Consider the following 6,365-nt stretch of genomic DNA (forward strand, 5'->3'; position numbering starts at 1 on the left):
TTTTATCCTCGATGGCAACAATAGAATACGTGTCGTTTCCCCTACTATCACTGGGATCGAGCACCGCAAGATTGAACCCAAAGCTAAGCACTTCTCCCATTGCAAGAAAGATCAATCTAGTAGGCCAAACCAAACTGATAATTCGAAGAGACTTGCAAAGATAACCAATCATACATAAAAGAATTCAGAGAAGATTCAAATATTGTTCATAGATAATCTTGATCATAAACCCACAATTCATCCGATCTCGACAAAACACACCGCAAAAAGAGTTACATCGAATAGAACTTTGTATTGAGATCCAAAGAGAGATAAGAAGCCATCTAGCTAATAACTATGGACCCGAAGGTCTGAGGTAAACTACTCACACATCATCGGAGGGGCCATGGAGTTAATGTAGAGGCCCTCCATGATCAATGCCCCCTCCGGCGGAGCTTCGAAAATGGCCCCAAGATGGTATCTCTTGGGTACAGAAGGTTGCAGCAGTGGAAATAGGATTTCATGGTGCTACTGGATGTTTTCAGGGTATATGAATATATACATACATACATACATACATATATATATAGGAGGAAGAAGTAGGTCGGTGGAGCGACGAGGGGCCCACGAGGGTGGAGGGAGCGCCCAGGGGGGTAGGCGCGCCCCCGCCTTATGGGCTCCTCGATTGTTTCTTGACATCCACTCCAAGTCCCCTGGATCACGTTTGTTTCAAAAATAACTCTCCCGAAGGTTTCATTCCGTTTGATATTCCTTTTCTGCGAAACACTAAAATAGGCAAAAAACAACAATTTGCACTGGGTCTTGGGTTAATAGGTTAGTCCCAAAAATAATATAAAAGTGTAAAATAAAGCCCATTAACATCCAAAACAGAATATATACTAGCAGGGAACAATCAAAAATTATAGATACGTTGGAGACGTATCGGTGGGTTGTTGTTGGAGAACGTAGCAGAAATTCAAAATTTTCCTACGTGTCACCAAGATCTATCTATGGAGAGACCAGCAACGAGGGGAAGGAGAGTGCATCTACATACCCTTGTAGATCGCTAAGCGGACGCGTTCAAGTGAACGGGGTTGATGGAGTCGTACTCGTCGTGATCCAAATCACCGATGAACCTAGTGCCGAACGGACGGCACCTCCGCGTTCAACACACGTACAGCCCGGTGACGTCTCCCACGCCTTGATCCAGCAAGGAGAGAGGGGGAGGTTGAGGAAGACTCCATCCAGCAGCAGCACAACGGCGTGGTGGTGATGGAGGAGCATGGCAATCCTGCAGGGCTTCGCCAAGCACCGCAGAAGAGGAGAAGAACTTGGGAGAGAGGGAGGGGCTGCACCAAAGGCAAAAGTTGTGTCTCAAGAGGCCCTCCTACCCTCACTATATATAGGGATCCCAAAGGGGGGGTGCGCCAGCCCTAGGAGATCCAATCTCCTAGGGGGCGGCGGCCAGGGGAGGTTTCCCTCCCCCCCAAGGCACCTAGGAGGTGCCTTCCCTCCTTGGGACTCTTCCTTAGGGTTCCCCCTTCACCCTAGGCGCATGGGCCATAAGGGAAGTGGCGCCCCAGCCCACTTTGGGCTGGATCCCTTCCCACTTCAGCCCATGGGACCCCTCCGGGATAGGTGGCCCCACCCGGTGGGCCCCCGGGACCCTTCCGGTGGTCCCGGTACAATACCGATGACCCCGAAACTTGTCCGATAGCCGAAATAGGACTTCCTATATATATAAATCTTTACCTCCGGACCATTCCGGAACTCCTCGTGATGTCCGGGATCTCATCCGGGACTCCGAACAACATTCGGTAACCACATACAAGCTTCCTTTATAACCCTAGCGTCATCGAACCTTAAGTGTGTAGACCCTACGGGTTCGCGAGACATGCAGACATGACCGAGACGTTCTCCGGTCAATAACCAACAGCGGGATCTGGATACCCATGTTGGCTCCCACATGTTCCACGATGATCTCATCGGATGAACCACGATGTCAAGGACTTAATCAATCCCGTATACAATTCCCTTTGTCTAGCGGTACGATACTTGCCCGAGATTCGATCGTCGGTATCCCGATACCTTGTTCAATCTCGTTATCGGCAAGTCTCTTTTACTCGTTCCGTAACACATCATCCCGTGATCAACTCCTTGATCACATTGTGCACATTATGATGATGTCCTACCGAGTGGGCCCAGAGATACCTCTCCGTTTACACGGAGTGACAAATCCCAGTCTCGATTTGTGCCAACCCAACAGACACTTTCGGAGATACCCGTAGTGTACCTTTATAGCCACCCAGTTACGTTGTGACGTTTGGTACACCCAAAACACTCCTACGGTATCCGGGAGTTGCACAATCTCATGGTCTAAGGAAATGATACTTGTCATTAGAAAAGCTTTAGCATACGAACTACATGATCTTGTGCTAGGCTTAGGATTGGGTCTTGTCCATCACATCATTCTCCTAATGATGTGATCCCGTTATCAACGACATCCAATGTCCATGGTCAGGAAACCGTAACCATCTATTGATCAACGAGCTAGTCAACTAGAGGCTTACTAGGGACATGGTGTTGTCTATGTATCCACACATGCATCTGAGTTTCCTATCAATACAATTATAGCATGGATAATAAACGATTATCATGAACAAGGAAATATAATAATAACTAATTTATTATTGCCTCTAGGGCATATTTCCAACAGTCTCCCACTTGCACTAGAGTTAATAATCTAGTTCACATCGCCATGTGATTAACACTTACAGGTCACATCGCCATGTGACCAACATCCAAAGAGTTTACTAGAGTCAATAATCTAGTTCACATCACTATGTGATTAACACTCAAAGAGTTCTGGGTTTGATCATGTTGCTTGTGAGAGAGGTTTTAGTCAACGGGTCTGCAACATTCAGATCCGTATGTACTTCTCAAATTTCTATGTCATCTTGTAGATGCAACTACTACGCTACATTTGGAGCTATTCCAAATAACTGTTCTACTTGGAGCTATTCTAAATTGTTGCTCCATTATACGTATCCGGTATCTCTACTCAGAGCTATCCGGATAGGTGTTAAGCTTGCATCGACGTAACTCTTTACGTCGAACTCTTTATCACCTCCATAATCGAGAAAATTCCTTAGTCCACTAGTTACTAAGGATAATTTTGACCGCTCTCCTGTGATCCATTCTTGGATCACTCTTGTACCCCTTGACTGACTCATGGCAAGGCACATTTCAGGTGCGGTACACAGCATAGCATACTGTAGAGCCTATGTCTTAAGCATAGGGGACGACCTTCGTCCTTTCTCTCTATTCTGCCGTGGTCGAGCTTTAAGTCTTAACTTCACACCTTACAACTCAGGCAAGAACTCCTTCTTTGACTGATCCATCTTGAACACCTTCAAGATCATGTCAAGGTATGTGCTCATTTGAAAGTACCATTAAACGTTTTGATCTATCCTTATAGATCTTGATGCTCAATGTTCAAGTAGCTTAATCCAGGCTTTCCATTGAAAAACACTTTCCAAATAACCCTATATGCTTTCCAGAAACTCTACGTCATTTCTGATCAACAATATGTCAACAACATATACTCATCAGAAATTCTATAGTGCTCCCACTCACTTCTTTGGAAATACAATTTCTCATAAACTTTGTATACACCCAAAATCTTTGATCATCTTATCAAAGCATACATTCCAACTCCGAGATGCTTACTCCAGTCCTCAGAAGGATTGCTGGGGCTTTGCATACTTATTAGCATCTTTCAGGATTGACAAAAACTTTCGGTTGTATTACATACAACCTTTCCTTAAGAAAAACGTCGAGGAAACAATGTTTTGACATCCTATCTGCAAGATTTCATAAATAATGCAGTAATTGCTAATATAATTCCAACAGACTCTTAGCATCGCTACGAGTGAGAAAGTCTCACCGTAGTCAACTCCTTGAACTTGTCAGAAAACATCTTAACGACAAGTTGAGCTTTCTTAATGGTGACACTTACCATCATTGTCTGTCTTCCTTTTAAAATCCATATGTACCTAACAGCCTTACGACCATCAAGTAGTTCTTCCAAAGTCTACACTTTGTTTTCATACATGGATCCTCTCTCGGATTTTATGGCCTCGAGCCATTTATTGGAATCCGGGCCCACCATCGCTTCTCCACAGCTCGTAGGTTCATTGTTGTCTAGCAACATGAATCCAAGACATGATTACGTACCACTCTGAAGTAGTACGCATCCTTGTCATCCCACGAGGTTTGATAGTGACTTGATCTGAAGTTTCATGATCACCATCATAAGCTTCCACTTCAATTGGTGTAGGTGCCACAGGAGCAACTTCCTGTGCCCTGCCATACACTAGTTGAAGAGACGGTTCAATAACCTCATCAAGTCTCCACCATCCTCCCACTCAATTCTTTCGAGAGAAACTTTTCCTCGAGAAAGGACCTGATTCTAGAAACAATCCCTTATTGCTTTCGGATCTGAGACAGGAGGTATGCCCAACTGTTTTGGGTGTCCTATGAAGATGCATTTATCCTCTTTGGGTTCGAGCTTATCAGCCTGAAACTTTTTCATATAAGCGTCGCAGCCCCAAACTTTTAAGTAATGACAGGTTAGGTTTCTTTAAACCATAGTTCATACGGTGTCATCTCATCAGAATTACGTGGTGCCCTATTTAAAGTGAATGTGGTTGTCTCTAATGCCTGACCCATAAACTATCGTGGTAATTCGATAAGAGACATCATGGTATGCATCATATCCAATAGGGTGCAGTTATGATGTTCGGACACACCATCACACTATGGTGTTCCAGGTTGTATTAGTTGTGAAACAATTTCCACAATGTCTTAATTCTGTGCCAAACTCGTAATTCAGATATTCATCTCTATGATCATATCATAGATATTTTATCCTCTTGTCACGACGATCTTTCAACTTCACCCTGAAATTACTTGAACCTTTCAATAATTCAGACTCGTGATTTATCAAGTAAATATACTCAACATCTACTCAAATCATCTGTGAAGTAAGAACATAACGATACCCACTACATGCCTCAGCACTCATTGGACTGCACACATCAAAATGTATTACTTCCAACAAGTTGCTTTCTAGTTCCATTTTACTGAAACCGAGGCTTCCAGTCATCTTGCCCATGTGGTATGATTTGCATGTCTCAAGTGATTCAAAATCAAGTGAGTCTAAACGGTCCATTTGCATGGAGTTTCTTCATGCATATACACCAATAGACATGGTTCGCATGTCTCAATCCTTTCAAAAATGAGTGAGTCCAAAGATCCATCAACATGGAGCTTCTTCATGCGTTTTATACCGATATGACTTAAGTGGCAATGCCACAAGTAGGTGGTACTATCATTACTATCTTTTGGCATGAACATGTGTATCACTACGATTGAGATTCAATAAACCATTCATTATAGGTGTAAGACCATTGAAGGTATTATTCAAATAAACAGAGTAACTGTTATTCTCCTTAAATGAATAACCGTATTGCGATAGACATAATCCAATCATGTCTATGCTCAACGCAAACACCAATCTCGATGGTAGAGGGAGCGTGCGATGCTTGATCATATCAACATTGGAAACACTTCCAACACATATCGTTAGCTCACCTTTAGCTAGTCTCCGTTTATTCCGTAGCTTTTATTTCGAGTTACTAACACTTAGCAACCGAACCGGTATCTAATACCCTGGTGCTACTAGGAGTACTAGTAAAGTACACATCAACACATTATATATCCAATATACTTCTACCAACCTTGCCAGCCTTCTTATCTACCAAGTATCTAGGGTAATTCTGCTCCAGTGGCTGTTCCCCTTATTACAGAAGCACTTAGTCTCGGGTTTGGGTTCAACCTTGGGTTTCTTCACTAGAGCAGCAGCTGAATTGCCGTTTCATGAAGTATCCCTTTGTTCCCTTGCCCTTCTTGAAACTAGTGGTTTCACCAACCATCAACAATTGATGCTCCTTCTTGATTTCTACTTTCGCGGTGTCAAACATCGCGAATATCTCAAGGATCATCATATATGTCCCTGATATATCATAGTTCATCACGAAGCTCTAGTAGCTTGGTGGTAATGACTTCGGAGAAACATCACTATCTCATCTGGAAGATCAACTCCCGCTCGATTCAAGCGATTGTTGTACTCAGACAATCTGAGCACAAGCTCAACAATTGAGCTTTTCTCCCTTAGTTTGCAGGCTAAGAAAATCGTCGGAGGTCTTATACCTCTTGACGTGGGCACGAGCCTGAAATCCCAATTTCAGTCCTTGGAACATCTCATATGTTCTGTGATGTTTCAAAAACGTCTTTGGTGCCTTAACTCTAAACCGTTTAACTGA

This window comes from Triticum urartu, chromosome 7 (genome assembly GCF_003073215.2).
Source record: "Triticum urartu cultivar G1812 chromosome 7, Tu2.1, whole genome shotgun sequence".
In the NCBI taxonomy this organism is placed as follows: Eukaryota; Viridiplantae; Streptophyta; class Magnoliopsida; order Poales; family Poaceae; genus Triticum; species Triticum urartu.